Here is a 16,442-nt window from a genome sequence, read left to right as displayed (position 1 = left end):
TTCCATGACTCTATCATGTGTCAAGTTGGTTAGCAGCAGCAGCAGCAGCAGCAGCAGCAGCAGCAGCAGCAGCAGCAACAACAACAATAACAACAACTAAACAAAAGAAAACCCAACCAAGCAAAACAACTCATCAGCCCACTGTGTGAACAGATTTGCTAGGGAACAAAACCCATTCATCAAACAGAGCCCGACAAGGACGAGTCATAGGCAAGTCTCTCTAACCCATACAGAACCTGTGCTTAGCATTCACTTGTTGGCCACTGGGTTCCAAAGATGATCTGCTACTGAAACCAGGCCTCCTTTTGTTCAGAGTAGTGTGTGTAGAACATGGGACTCGATGGACCATGCAGCCTCTTCAAAGGCCTGGTGAAGACACTGGAACGTTGGTGGCTGCGTGAGTCACGGGATGAAGCGTTGCGGTCTTGGCAACTGTTAGCTGGTTGGGATCACAGCAGCAGTGTGGCTGCAGCTGCTCCTTGGGACCCACAGGGCTATCTCAGAACATATTCAATGGCAAATGCTCGATCCTAGGAGACAACTTTCCGATTCAACCAACTAATTTCCCTGGGTTTAGATCTCTGGCTGCTGTTTCTGTTACCATCTTCTTCCGTGGCCTCATTACTTTAAGAGATCACAAAGTAAGACCGGCTCGATCAATCAGTACAGTCTGAGTTTTTTCACTTGCATTTCGATGCCTGTATATGTTGGTGGCCACCAACTACTTGCTCCTCCACCTAACTCCATTCCCAGATGCCTAAACAAACACTTTCCAAGAGAGGAAAAGGAGAGAAAAAAAACATTTTATTTTTTAGCCTCAAATTTAATTAGGGAAAGTACAGGCAAAACAGAAGTATTTACAATTTTTCCATCCTGGCCTCCATAGCTGGAAGGATACACTATCACACAGCAGGTTTCTACTTCAAGAAACATCCCCTGAGTGTCCATGGTGTGCTCGCATTTATGAAATTCATAAGCTGGTTCACACGTAAATAGAAGAAAATAGCTCCCTGGCACAGACAACAGCCGTCTCTGTCCCTGAGGCTTTTTCTTGTACACAAAGCACCATGCGTTAAGAGTGTCTGGGGTTTGCAGCCAGCCCTGGTTCATGGGCAGCGCAATGCTCATCTCTGCTGTGTCTTTAGATTCACTGCTGTGAAACTGACGATGAGGAGAGACGCCTGTTTAAACCGAAACATTTCCTGTGCAACATCTGCGTGTTAGCCTGTGGGGAAATGGGTATCTATTGGTCCTCTTTGTAGACAAATTGACTGGCACTTTTCTTTCTATAAAACATTTCTTAAAAACTTATTTTACTTTTATGTGTATGAGTTTTTGCACATGTATGTGGGTGTGCCCTGTGCTTATCTGATGCCTTTGGAGGCCAGAAGTTATTGGATTCCCTGGAACTGGAGTTATAAATGGTTATACTCTGTCACCTGAGTGCTGGGAACTGAGTCTGGGTCCACTGAAGGAGCAGTGAGAGCTCTTAATGTGTGAGCATCTCTTTACCTCCTACATTGTTCTAAATAATTCTAGGAAAAACATCCCTGCTTTTAAGCAATGAATTAAGGTTGTATGGAGTTTGTATTGTACCATGTATTGTGTAGCACCTTGTATAATGACCCCAGTCATTATATAAATGTGTGCATGTAAACTACTCCAAATATAAACCAGACATACTTATTTAAGGTTCCTTGGGCTGGTCTTGTGGCTTATAAGACAAAATGAAAGAAAAAGAGATGTTTTTAATGGAATTGTTACTGGCTATTATTCAGAGAATAATGCTCTTTCATTGGATGAATTATGATTAAAAGGGATGAATTAAAGTTCCCAACTTTATCCAGACTTACGGTTTGATCTCCACACGTCCTAAAAGTCCCAGACACGGTCATCAGAGTCTTAGTTCAGCCTCAAGGTTAAGTGAATAGAATAAAATGGTTTTCTTTTCCCCACTAACTTTCACAAGGCAATTGATAAAATTTATAATGGCTGGAACTGGGTCTTTATCATGAGTAAATGTTGTCTTGCTCTTTTGTAAGCACTAACATGAGACTTGGGATTGATCAGAAAAATAGCTTCCAGGGCTTGCTTCCAAAGAACTCCGGGCACATAACTGGCAAATCAGATACCACCAACTTATCATGAACAAGCAGTTAATCTTTCTTCTATACTCCAGAATAGAATGTACCAGTAGAGTTTTGAGGGAAAGTAGCACTCCTGGCTCCCTTATAGTAGAGGATAATGATTAGGCTTAGGTCTTCGCTTACTTGTGATCTGTCTATACCCAAATCTGGATTATTCAAAAGCAAATGGACATGGCCAATATTTGTTTTCCCTGCTGCCTTAAGAGATGAATGGAGGTGATATTTAGAGGCAATAACCTTACAGGTGATTTCTTCTTTTGGGGACAGGCTAGCCTGGAACTTGCTATGTAGACCAGGCTGGCATCAAATTCACAGAGACCTTCCTGCTTCTCTCTCACAAGTGCCACCACACCTGACTTCAGTTGGTTTAATTATTTTTGTATTTTATTTATTTAATATGATAACACAAATATACATTTATTTGCAAGAGTCACGCATTTTGATTTTTGAGAAAATTAAAGCTATAAGCAGATACAAAATGTTATATTTTATTATGTACCTCATATTTTTTTAACATTTTTAGAGGTATATCGTATTAATGCAAGAATAGTTTTCTCCCTAAAGGCAATAAAATAATTATGAAGGTATGTATTAGAAAAGTAATCCAAGTAGCTACAATAGAAAAATCATATATATCCAACATTAGAAAGGAGAAGCCCTAATCAGAGGCATTCAGGGTATTAGCATGAATGCATATTCTTATTAAAGACCAGACCAATGACATTATGACTTGCAGCATCTCTGTGGGTTGATTCACAAAGGAAATAGAATCCTGAATTTCAAAAGATACCTACATGCTCATCACTGGCTCTGACTCCCAATAAGCTAAGATGTGGAAAACAGCAGAGAATTTAGCAAAGACATTTTAGGATATACACTTGCATGTAAGATCATATAACCAAGATGGGGAGAACCTGCCATATGTGGCACCAAGAATCTAGAAGACTTTAGGCTAAGAAAATGAGCCAACTAGAAAAAATTATAAATTCTTACCAAAATAAGAAATCTAAGAAAACAAACAAACATCAAACACAAACTATAGGAAACAAAATGGTGGACACAGGGGTGGATAGTAAGGTAAGGATGTGAAAATGTAGGTCAAAAGCATAAGTTGTATAGTATGAGTAAGTTTAAAGATCTAGCATAGAGTATGAGACTTGTAGATAATAATAATGTTCTATAAACTGGTAATTTACTAAGAAAGAAAATTAACTGCCTTAGATGATAGTGTACTCATGTATATGACTTTAGTAACCATGCCTCTGCTAATATCAAGAATATCAGGCCACACACTTTAAACTACACAAGAAAAATGAAAACATCAGTGTACTGTGTAGACATTATCAGACAAAATTGGGTGAAACAGATTGGGTGAAGAGGTTCAGGTGCCTGTCATGTGAAAATAACTCCAATCGTGAAAAGGCAATAGGTACAAATGGACTCATATGTTTTCTGGAGGCTGGAGAGGTGGCCCAGTGGTTAAGAAAACATTCAGGATTTTATTTTTCTTTTTGCAGAGGATCTGAGTTCTGTCTCCAACACTCATGATGTGCCCAACACTCATGACTATCTGTAACTCCATCTATGCTCTCTTCTGGTCACTGTGGGGACTGTAGTTACATGCACATACACACATATACATAAATAAAAAAATCTTTACAGTACTCATCATTTAACTGGGTTATTATGATTGTATTTGTTCACTGACTAGAGTTGAATTTTTCTTTGCTGCTTCAAAGTCAACCTAGTTGGAACATGGCCATCATATCCACCTCTAATTGAAACTAAAATGTCTGACCACGCTGGCCATAGAAAGACACTTTCTTTATGCCATATATTGAAACTCTACCAGCATATACTATATCCTCTTATAATCTAAGGGTAAAGTTTTGTTTTTGGTGTGAACATTAAAACATGTAATGTCATCTTTCTAAACCTGCACACGTTTTCATAGTCAAGTATCCAGTCCACATTTATACCCCAACTGAATAACTGGTTCTAATCTGAGTGTTTAAAGACATCCAGGGTGGAAATAGGACAATGCTCTTCCTGTGGTCAAATAGAAAGACCGTTGGTAGGCAGACCGGATGCACTGTCACCACAACCAGCTGCTCATTTGGGAGTAGGCTTAGCCAGATGAGCACATACTATGAGCATGTTTCAGACTTGCTGCTAGCTTGGCCAAGAAGCCTTTTGTTCAAAGGGATTGGTTAACAGTGACAGGACCTGGCTCCTTCAGCAGATGATCACAGGTGAGACGAGCTCCTGGAGAACTCGAATGCTTGAAATTATTTTCCAATCATTTCTCTACATTATTACCTTACTTTACAAAAGGCACAGTTTTGAAATACAGTAGGATAACCTCAGTTGACAACGACTAATCCAACATTTCAAAGAGCTAAGACTGGGGCTGTTTCCAAGGTGAAGAAACGACACATGTTTGCTGGCATGAGATCTGTCAAGTATGTGATTGAGATGACACTTAATATCTCACACACACTACACATTGTCTAAGCTTTGAGATGTTTAAACAACTTCTATCTCAGGGGACTTTTTCACTGACTTGATCAGTTTTATTGTCTTTTCAGCCCCAACCCATTTTGTGTCTTTTACTTCTCCTCTTTGCAACAAGAAAAAGCTCATGGCATGCCTTGGTGTAACACTCATTTTTATTCCCCACATATAGTGTTGGAGACTCAAGGCATATTTGCTCATTACTCCAGTTCTGGGAAATTTTATTTACTTTTAGAGTAAATTATAGCTCGCATTCTCTGTTCCTTTGTTCTGAAACCAAAAGCTTTGAGTTGATATTGCAACTCATGTCGCCATTTCCTAGTAACTTCTCTTTTATCCATTTTCCTTTTCTCATCCCTCTTCTGTTGAATGTAGTATTTCTCAGAACATATTTTTAATTTCCAAGAACTTTGTCTCTAATTGTTTCCACTCTACTGTGTTTCGTATCATGGGCACATCTTCTTTTCCAAAATCTGTAGTAACAGATTTTAAGCTTTTTTATGTGTTTGGTACAAAATCTTTTTATTTTACTTTTTTTGCCATTCATTTACATACTCTGCTCTCTTTATGTAGGATGCTTCTCCATAACTGATGTTTCTTAGCTTCTGCTTAGCCCATACACTATGGTGGACAGGATGACAACATAGAATGATTAGACAATGCTACACAAGGGTGGGCAGGATGATGTCATGGATTGCTTAGATGATGCTGAACTGTGTCCTGGAGAGAAGCTGAATTTCTATACTGTTAGATAGTCAGGTGCTCCACACAAGTGTCCTCCACATATTTGTGTGAGGATGCTATGGCAGTACCCCTGAGGGCTGCAACCTTAGGATCTGATCTAACCAAGATGTCCTGAAGCAGGTGGGGATTTGGTACCTAATTTGGACTGCCACCTGGCTACCCGGAGTCCAGGACACATCTCACATCTATCCACTACTCATCTTCCTAGAATTGCTGGGTCAATGACTCAGTTTGAGCTAATCTAGTCAATAATTGCCAATGTGTTTCATACAGGGGGTAGTGGTCACCCTATGTAGATTTGAGAAAGTAGCGGGCATCCACTTGTTCTTTCTCATTTTCCATCTCTTTTGTTTTGAATCCCCAAGGCTTCCGCTAGATTCAGTTATCCTTTTGCCTCCACTCACTGTGTCTTCCTAGGACACTCTACTGAACCTTGACCTGCTTCTTAGTACCTTCTCTATGCAGGTATTCATGGGTCCACATTGATCGCTAAGTCAAGAATCATTCATGCATTTCCTTCCCATTAAAACATGTCAGTAGTTTGGGGGTTTGCATTTTTCTCTTTTTACTTATCCCAGTAATTTCTTAGAACGTCAATGGGTGTTGCTGAGGGAGGGGCAGGATAGAATTGGGTGTGTCCTACCAGCATTACAGCTGCGATTTTCTGCCTTTTACTCTTCGGCATGGTTTTAACAAAGGAACTGATGACGAGCTGATGCTCACATGTTACTACACGATTCCATCAAAGAAAATTAGCAGGTGTGGGGTGTGTGTGTGTGTGTGTGTGTGTGTGTGTGGCATAACTCTTTATATTTCTTCACAAGCACATTTAATGCTAACATCAAAGTTAAATACCACAAGGAATATAATTATTTGTGTAAGACATGTTGAAGCATAACATTCAATTAAATAATTCATTTTATTATGAAGTTACTCATGGTCCCTTGTGTTAAGAATTTCACCATATCTCTGTGGCATTAAATTTGCAAGCACATATATAATTATGAATAATTCTCCTATTTGTAAAATATACTCAGACCCAAAAAGACATGCATGGTATGTTCTCACTAATAAAAAGTCAATAAGCTGAGGACACCTCGGTCTCACCTCAGAGAGAAGAAAGCAACCACAAAGGGGTGGGAGGGAGGGACAGGGAAGGGAAAGGGGGTGGGGTTGGGAGAGGGGAACATGATCTGGTATTGGGTGGGAGAAAAGGACTGAAGCCCTGAGGGCCAGCAGAAAGAATGGAGACAGGTGACCTCAGGAGGAAGGAGGTTGGGAGGACCTTCTAGAATGTACCAGAGACCTGGGAAGTGAGAGACTCTCAAGACTCAAAGTGGGAAGGATCCCTAGATGAAAGGCCCTACAGTGGGGAGAGGGAACTTATTGAATCCACCTCCAGCAGAAAGACAGGGCATCAAGTGAGGGATGGCATTGCTATCCCACAGTCAAAGCTCTGACTCACAATTCTTCCTGTTTCAAAGAAATGCAGGGATGCAAATGGAGAAGAGTCTGAGGAAAAGAAGGTCTAGGGACAGGTCCGAAATGGGATCTAGCTCAAGGGGGAGGCACCAAGACCATTACTGAGGCTATGGGAATTCACAAAAAGGGACCTGTCATGATTGCTTTCCAAAAGACCCAACAAGCAGCTGAAAGAGTCAGATGCAGACATGTGCATGAACCAATGAACAGAAGCTGCTGACACCTGTGGTTGAATTAGAGAAAAGCTGGAGGGAGCTAAGGAGGAGGGTGATCCTATAAGATCAATTAACCTGGACATCTGAGATCTCTCAAACACTGGATCACCAACCAGGCAGCATACATCGGCTAAGATAAGCCACCCAACACATATACAGCAGAGGACTCCCGGGTTTGGGTTCAGTCAGAGAAGATGCACCTAACCTTCAAGAGACTGGAAGCCCAGGAAGTTTAGAGGTCTGGTGGAGTGGGTGAGGACATCCTTGTGGAGACATGGAGGGCGGTGAGAGTGGTATGGGATATGGAACGGTTGGGGGCGGGGTGGACTGGGAAGGGAATAAAATCTGGAGTGGAAAAATAAATAAGATATGAAAAGAAAAAATGCATTTATCTTAAAGTAATCTTGGCAGTTAATTTGTGCTTCTGTTTGATTGGAAGGCAATTTAAAAATATCTCACAGTCACATCACTTTTTTTCCAATTGCCATGGCCATTAGCACATGGACCACATTGTATGTTTTGCGTTTGAGTTGAGTTTCATCTTGAATGGTTTTGTATATGAGCTCTGCTTCCCATGGTAATTTTGTGTCAGCAGATTTCCAGAAGATATATCGTGTTCTACTTGGTCAATATGAAGTTGGGTCTCTGGTTCTCTAGTGGCTTAAAGACATGATTGTGAGGCTTGTTTCTTGGGGGCAGATATGCTTGCAAGGCAGATGTAGGTCCTGTAGTTGAGCCTACTTATAACATTCTCAGGATCTGGAGCAGATGTAAAAATTAGAAGCATAAATATATAACACATCTAAATATTTAAAAGTTATAAATCAGACTTAAAACCATTACATAATACTATTTATTCTACTTGGATAAATGGACCTTGAGAATGGGTTTAATCAATATCAATATTAAAGCTCTTTGGGGGTTTTTATTATTTCTATAGCTATAAAAACATTACAAAGAACCAGAGGGCATCTTTAGCATTTTTTACCTTTTCCCTATATTTCCCTTTTATGAAGCTTATGAATCCATATCCAACATACTCTATTTCCATCAACACTGCCTTAGATCCGGCCTGGTTAGGGTTAGGGTTAGGGTTAGGGTTAGGGTTAGGGTTAGGGTTAGGGTTAGGGTTAGGGTTAGGGTTAGGGTTAGGGTACCAATTGCTTTTAAGTGTCTTCCAAGGTGAATCTGCCTCTAGCTTGCACCGTTGGAGGCCCTGGGGATGGTGGCTCAGTGCTACGTAGATGCTGAGCACACAGTTAACTCCATGAGCTGTGAATAAGCGACTGGGAGTGGGAAGAGGGGTTGTGTCTGGACACCTTCTTTGAATTGTCACATTAAGAGGATTTCAATTTGAACTAGTCCTCTAGAAATCATTAACAAGGTGAATTTATCAAAGTAGAATAAATAATATGACTTAATGGATTATAAGTCTGGTTTATAACTTTAAATATTTAGACACTTGTGCATGTGTGTTTTCAGTTTTTACTTCAGTTCCAGATCCCTGGAGTGTTATAAGTAGACTCAACTACCACAGTGCCCACATCTGCCTTGCAAGCTTATCTGCCCCAGAAGCAAGTCTCATAATCATGTTTTTAAGCCACTAGAGGACCAAAGACCAAACCAAAGGAAATGAATATAATAATGGGGTTAATCCTTTTCATACAGAAGAATTCTATAGTTTTCAGGGGACATCAGTAACAGGGGCAGGAAAGGGTAGATCCTGGAGTGCTACACTTTAACATCCTTGTAGCAAGTTTTAAGAGTATTCTATGATGGGTTTTTTTTCTGCTCTCTTACTTTTTTGAGAAGTGGTGGTAGAGGTTGTCACAGAAGCCATTCATGGCCCTCTTTCTCAACTGTAAGCCTGCAGTCATCAGTCATTGAAACCTCTGCAAGAGTAGCTTCCTTACCCTTCACAAATAGATTTCTTTATGTTCGTTGACAGGATCAGTGAGGAGAACATCTGGTTCAGTCCTTGGCAGTGACCCTGGTGGACTACTTGTCTTGGTTGCCAGTTGTTGACTTGGGTTCATACTAGAATGTTCTGGGTTTCCTGTAGTCAACTGTGTCCAACAGAAGACAATAATTTGAGGTAGTTCTGTGACTAAAACTTGTGTCACAGACACCACACTAAAGGCACAGGCTTGCCTACAGCTTGCCCTAGAGCCACAGTGCTGGAGCTTGGGGTCTCTTGTGCTTATAGGCTCTGTCTAAGCACCCGGCTCTGAGATTTCCCCTTGGATGTGCAGAAACAAAGAGATAATAGCACTGTGCTCTCATAGCAAGTGGGTCAACATGTAGTGGAGGAAGAAGGAGCCTGACTGAGGTTTCACTCTTGTGTGAAGAAAACACTAGCATTTCTGATTGGTCTTATCACTTTAAAGAAGTTTATGAAGCCCAGGAGAGAGATTTACTGAAGGTCAGACTTTAAAAAAAAAGTCATTTAAAATGCTGAGACTGCAGGCAGTTATCTAAAAACTGAATAAGCTCCATTCTTCGTTGAAGTTAAAATAGACTTATAGGAGGAAATAAGGAAGAGAAATGTAAACACGCAGCGAGCGTGAGCAGAGCTGGCACTCAGGACAGATACAGTTACGAAAGGAGAGCTTGGAATCCATCCTCCCAGCATCCATACCAAACTAAACTTCTAATTCACATCAGACTGTAAGGCCACTAGACATATTATTTAAGGAAAGGTTAGACACAAAATCTAGGCTTTAAGAAATGGAATCCTAGGTTTAATGACTGAACTGTAAAAAAAAAAAGATAAAAGATAATAACAATAAAAAAGAAATGGAGGCCTAGTTGCTCACAGAGACAAGAAAGTAAAGACAGAGTGAAGTCAGTGTACGGAGGGAACCATGTTTGGAAAAGATTGTGCTTGAGTAAGAAACAGCCTCAGAATGATTTGTTGACGGCAACCTGGATAATGGTCACTAGATGTTACAAAAGGGTCAGAAATTAGAGACTACTTAGGTGAGAACCTTTGGAGAAATGTACACCACCAGTCAAAGGTTTTCTCACAGAAAAAGACAAAACAAGAAAACGGATGAAGTTAGCAAAGATGGCTGTACCCGCATAGCCTCTTGATACTCTTGAGGGCAACGATGGAAAGAGAAGTTTGAAATCTTGACAAAAGCTGAAAGACGGACCTGTGCCAATAAAATGAAAGAAAGAAATCCTCACAGGAAGTTAACCACACGGGGCTGACAGAGGTTAATGTGAGAAGGCAAATGTTTTACATCAGACAGGTACAGCAGCCAAGCCCCAGAGAAGCTGGATGCCTATAGGGAAGAATTGTTCCCTTCTTCTTGTACTCTTTGGGTAGTAAGAGCATTGCATTGTGATTCGATTAGTCAGACCCTCACAGTGTTGAGAAAAGCAAGGTTTCTTTCATGAACAATATAACTGTACACTTTTGAAAATTGAAAGGCAAACTCTCCTCAGATCTATTCTTCCCTTTGAAAGTCCTTCGCTGTACCCACAGTTTAAGAATGTGAGGCAGGTGTTAGAGTGAGTCTTTCTGTGATCACAGATTTTGGCATTCAGAGTTCAGCTCTGCAATTGTTAATCTTCATTGTTAGGTGGATTCAGAATGACCATAAAACACACCTCAATGTGTCGATGAGGGCTTTCCTAGGAGGATTCACCTGAAGAAGATCTACGTACCCCAGATATAGGTGACGTGGTTCCTGTCTAAGGTTCTAGGCTGAATATAAAAAAAAAGCTACCTGAGCAGCAGCATCCACCTCTCTAGCTTCCCAACTATTGTATGATCAGACACTTCACATCCTTGAATGTGGGATTCTGAGTTCTCTCTCCAGATGAATCAAATGGGACTTACCTACCACAACAGTGTGCCCTTGAATGAATGATGAACCAAATAAATTCTTTCTTTCTTAAGTTTCTTTAAAGCAAGATTTATTTTTATTTGATGCGGATGAGTGTTTCACATGCTTGGAATTACATGTGCCACATATGTGTCTAGTGCTCATGGAGGTCAGAAGATGGCATCAGATCCCCTTGCACTGGTGTTCCAGACGGTTGAGCTTCCGCAGGCTGGGGATGAACTTAGGCCCTCTGCAAAAGTAGCCAGTGCTCCTAACCCCTGAGCCATATCTCTAGTTTCAATTTAGTTTCAATTTTTGCCAGGTACCTCAGCACAGCAACCAGGAAAAGCAACTGATAGAAGATCCTACTGCGTCATTCCACACGCTGGATACACATTTCACTTGAATTCTCACTATTGCGGTGAGTGTTAAGGGGTAACGTTTGTGGCTGGAAATATCATGAGTCAAAACAGTGACATGGGTTTGCTTTGATATGCATTGCTTAACTAACAGGAATACCTTTGATTAATTAATTATCATATAATAAATGGTTACCCTTACAGGTTGTATGTAAAATGTTCCCTATGAAGTCATGTGTTTAAACATTTAGTCCCTGGTCATTCACACTGTTTGGAGAGGTTGGGGCCTAGCTGGAGGAAGTGCATTTCTAGGAACTGGTTTACTTCCTGTCTCTCTTCTGCTTCCTGATCTGCCTAGACATGAGCAAGGAGTCTCATGGTCCTGTCATCACCATCAAGACTTGATTAGGTTCTCGTACCTCAGAATACACCCTTCCTTCCTGAAGCTGTGTATTGGGTACTGAATGGTGCTGAGAAAAGCAATTAATACCACTGTATTTTTAAGAATTATAGTAAGTGCATTAAGTATGCATGGTAGAACTTTGAGTCAGAGAATGAAAAACACAGGACAAAAGAGAGAAGGGGACAGAGTTTGAGGACAAAAACAGAGTAGGCAGCATACTGTGGAGGAGGGGCAGAATGAACGCCAAGTAGAAGGAAGCACTGGCTGGCATGGTTGTGATCCTGTATTCCTCAAGGGTTTGTGTGTTGCCAGCTTGGTCACTCCATGGTATGGTGGCAGTGTGGAACTGAGATGGAATTAAACTGGGAGTTCCTTAAGTCTCTGGGGACATCACCTTTTGTAGTGATTAAGGTAGTTCTTGTGGCACCCTGAGTTCTCTTTCTACATAGAGAAAATATCAGGGAATACATTTGGTTCCTGAGTACTTATGTCTAGAGATATGATCTCTCTTTTCCCACAGAAGACCTCCCCACTGAGAACCATCCATTGTGAAGTCCTCATTTGAGGCTAACTTATGTCTTTGGATCTGCAGAAATGTGAGCTAAGTGATCCTGTTTTCTTTTTAAAGCCATCCTGGTCAGGTAATAGCAGGAAAGAGACTAACACACACAGTAATAGTTAACCTCACCTAAACCCTAACTCTCTTTTTCTTTATAAGATCATAAAACTCTGAACCTAAGTCCAAAGGAAATCAAAGTATCCATTAATTTGCCATTGTCAGATCTTCTTAACTAATCATATTACGTGTGTGTGTGTGTGTGTGTGTGTGTGTGTATGTGTGTGTGTGCATTGAGTGTATGCGCATGCACATGGGAATGCCAGTGCCTATTTGTGCACACAACTGTGAGTACCCACACGAGCACACAGACTGGCCTTTGAAGTTATAACATATTAAATTATTGCCATTATAAAATGTTAGACTGACAATACAATGTGAAACCCCAGGTTTCATGTCTTCTAGCCTTGTTGTTATAAAATCACCTTCATCTAATGTGACCAACATAGTCTCAGCCAACCCATTGTATACAGAGAATTTCTATTTTGATAGAGACAATAGGTATTCTTTTCTGAAATTTCAAAGCATATTCTCCGAAGAGAGCTACATTCATGTGAAGAGAATTGTCTAATTGCATCATGCAGGAAAATAACACTTAATTACATCTTTAAAAACTAAACGTGAAAGCTAAAGAACCCGATGGTGACATTATCAGCAGGGCAAGGGTAAAGGCTTCATGGAGGAGCCTTTCTCTCTCTTGGGTGAAAGGCTTATTAAATTCTAATTAGTCTCATATACGTAATTTGTGAATAGAAATGCTAGAAGAATAGACAGATAGATTGAATTCATTTCCCAGCTTAATGTGATGTCAAAATAGCAGTTAGGCAGACAAGAAAGAGACTGGAATACTGTGTGATTTGATGCCACCATAGCAGTGGTTTCTATTCCTGTTTGTATTCACTCGTCTGGGGCTAGAGGGTCTAATATATTTTACTTGTAAATATGACAGAGAAATGCATAATCAGATTTTATACACATTACAACTTAAATTTGTCTAAAATCACATGTTTAATGTCTGCCATTAAGTATTTCAAAAACAATGACTTAAAAGCTACACTTAAGGAGCCTATCTAAATCGTGAGGATTTAAATTTAATAATCTAGCATGAAGATTATTGACCTTAAATAAGATCTTTAAATTTTACCTGGCTTTTAAAGTTCCATTCGTCAGGGTGAAGAATGTAAAATGTTTTAGTTTGTAAAACTAAGGCTCTTGCCCTGGTCCATAAAGCTGAGAAAATTATTCAAAACTTACTAATGACTGTGACTAATTAAACAAATGCCTAAACTTACCTCTCCTCAATTAGAACAAAACAATTGATGTCAATGAAACAATATTTGGTCGCCATTGTTGGTAATCCACAAATGATGGAAGGTACATAAATATGACAGAAGAGTGTTCGGCCAGCCCTTACATCAATTGAAAATCTAAATTTGTGGCTTATCAACTTATCACCCTTGGAAGAGTGTCCTTTGTAATGTTTTTGAAGGTAAAAATAATAGCCGCTAGGTTATCTCATACTAACTTACGCCATTGACTGTAATTTACAGCCTACAGTACTGTCAAAATGAGAGCCAGTAATGGCTTCAAAGAACAATATGATTTTATACCATATTTGCATATAAACATAAAGTGTCCTTATATAGCTAACACACCCCACACTCCTTATCAGGAGGGTATCATGTCTGTGCTATATATTCTTTTCAAAATCGACTTATCCCTTTTTATTTATGTGTGTGAGTGTTTGTCTGCATGTATACATATACACCATTATGTGTGCAGTGTCCACAGAGGCCAGACAAAGGTATCCGTTTCCCTTGAAGTTACAGACGGTTATAAACTACCATACAACTTTTGGAAGAGCAGCCAGTGCTTATGACTCCTGAGCCATAATCCTTCTAGATCTCATGATCTAAAGCTTGATCATGGCATTATAACGGATTCCGTGACATGACCTTCTTTTTATGTGTAAAGTCTGAGGGGGAAATCAGAGTTGGGAAACTATGTCATTACACTGGGGATGTGACAAGAGACCTTGTGATGAGCAGAGATGTTAAGAATGTAAGATTCCACACCACCCAGTTAATGCTAAAGATCCAGAAATATGCAGTAGGTCTCGGCAGCTCAAAGGTCAGAGGTCCTTGCATAGATCTGTTTAACTCGGATATCTCTGTAATACATACCTTGTGCATCATGAAGGGGACACTGTATGAATGCTCCTTGACACAAAGTGAGGCTTTTGTGGGGGTGAACCTACCCAGTGTAGGTTGAGATACTGCTAAATGGAATGCAGGCACTATTCTCTCCTAAGCCTGTGGGAGTCGTGATTGCCTCCCGTCTTGGCTGCATGCCTGTCTGGGAGCTGTGGATCACCACGGCTATGGATTGCAAGAAGGCATCACTATATATCAGTAGGTCATGAAAAGACCACAAATCAAAGAGAGTTTTCCCTGAATGTCTTATCTCTCTCAAGCCATCATGAAAGCCCAAAGTTACAAGTTGAAGGGTTTACTACATTGGTACCAGCTTAACTTGTTTGCTTTCACCAGGGGACATTTTCGAAACGTCTGTCAGATATCTTTGTCACATTCATCCATTGGCAACTGAATTTCTAGCTTCTGAAATTGCTTTTGTCAAATATGGAAGACCTAAAACCCAGGCTTTCCTCTATCTGACATGTTTAAACTGATGCTTGTTCTGGTTTTGATCTGATTTCTTAAAAATGATTTCTTTCTTGTTTCCTGTGCCATCGTCTGATAGTTTCCTCTCTGTTTATTTTTCCTGAAATTGTCATTCAAGGTCTTCTTCAGAGAGTTCTTTAGAAATCACCAGTGTCTGGAGCCTGTTTTGGTCTTCTGGTTCTTATGTGTCCTCTTTGGTAACCTTACCTACCCATTCTTCTTCTGTCTAAGTCTCTCCTGATGTGTAGATGACTGTGTGCACCTGTCCATGAAACATTTTCATGAGCAACTCCATTACTAATCCCACTGTCACCGCTTGCTCTCTATGGCATCGTGCAGGGATCCATAAAGGTGGCTTAGTACTTCGTCCCTTTCCCTCCTCAAATGCACTCCATATTTGGTATGCCACCTTCTCCTCAGAACTCAGTTAATTTACTATTGCTCACCAGTGTCATCTCCATCTAGAACCCCTAAATACATTCTACTTCGAAAAAGATTATTGCAAATTAATACAATATTGAACTAGGAACTCTCATGATGAAATCTTCTTGAGTTAAGATGGACACTGAATCCAATGGCACCTTCTGTTGCAAGAAAGGAAAAGGAAAAGACAGAGAGAGACAGTGGGGTTTCGTGAGGATGGAGTGAGAGACTGGAGGTGCTTTGCCACTGGCCAAGAAATTTGCAGGAATGTCAGAATTCAGAAGAGGCGGGAAGCCTCCCTTCTTAGAGCCCAAAGGGACTATGAACTTGTTGGGGACAATATCTTCAACTTTTAGCTCCCGGGTTCAGAGTGTGTATATTTCTGTTGTTCAAACCATTGCATTGGTGGTGATTTATGCTGCGTATCCATGAACCCTCATGGCGCTCTTTCTTAGCTTACCCGTGCTCCAGGGGCTGCCTTCTATACTTAAACTGTTCTTTTAAAAGTGTATTTCCCCTTTAGGCATCTATTCCTGGAATATGGAACTGTGAATTTCTGTTTTTCTCTGTGGTACTTACCATTTAGCTCATGCTTGAAGCAAATCAATGATTTTTTTTGGTTTATATATTTGTTTGTTTCAGGTGTTACAGAATTAGCACAAATGACACACAGTGAAAGCTGATGTTTCAAGTCATGCGAATTATTTTAGGAAGTTCCTTTATAGTTTGGGCTGGCAAGGTGGCTCAGCTGGTAAACAAGCTTGCCTCAAAGCTTGGCACCCCCGAGTTCAACTCCCCAGGACTCAGATGGTGAGAAGGGAGAACAAACTCCCACTTGCGTACACACAGATGAATAAATATGTAATAAAAAAGCTGTCTTGGTTAAACATCGCACTTATTTCTAATTTACAATTCCTACTCATAGACGAAAGCCACAGATACTTTGCTAAGTCACTCCGTGGCTAAGGACAATACAGGAACTCAAGAGCTATAAAGAACAGAGACTGGGAATTTGTCTTCTTAAG

General features: G+C 40.3%; 1 protein-coding gene across 4 annotated transcripts in view; it reads right to left on the bottom strand.

Annotated features, from left to right (window-relative positions):
* Dtna (dystrobrevin, alpha) overlaps positions 1 to 16,442 on the bottom strand; it is a 356,193-nt gene that overhangs the window by 258,225 nt on the left and 81,526 nt on the right. The window lies entirely within an intron of this gene.

This window comes from Rattus norvegicus, chromosome 18 (assembly GCF_036323735.1).
Source record: "Rattus norvegicus strain BN/NHsdMcwi chromosome 18, GRCr8, whole genome shotgun sequence".
NCBI lineage: Eukaryota > Metazoa > Chordata > Mammalia > Rodentia > Muridae > Rattus > Rattus norvegicus.
This window is presented reverse-complemented; position numbering and strand designations above follow the sequence as displayed.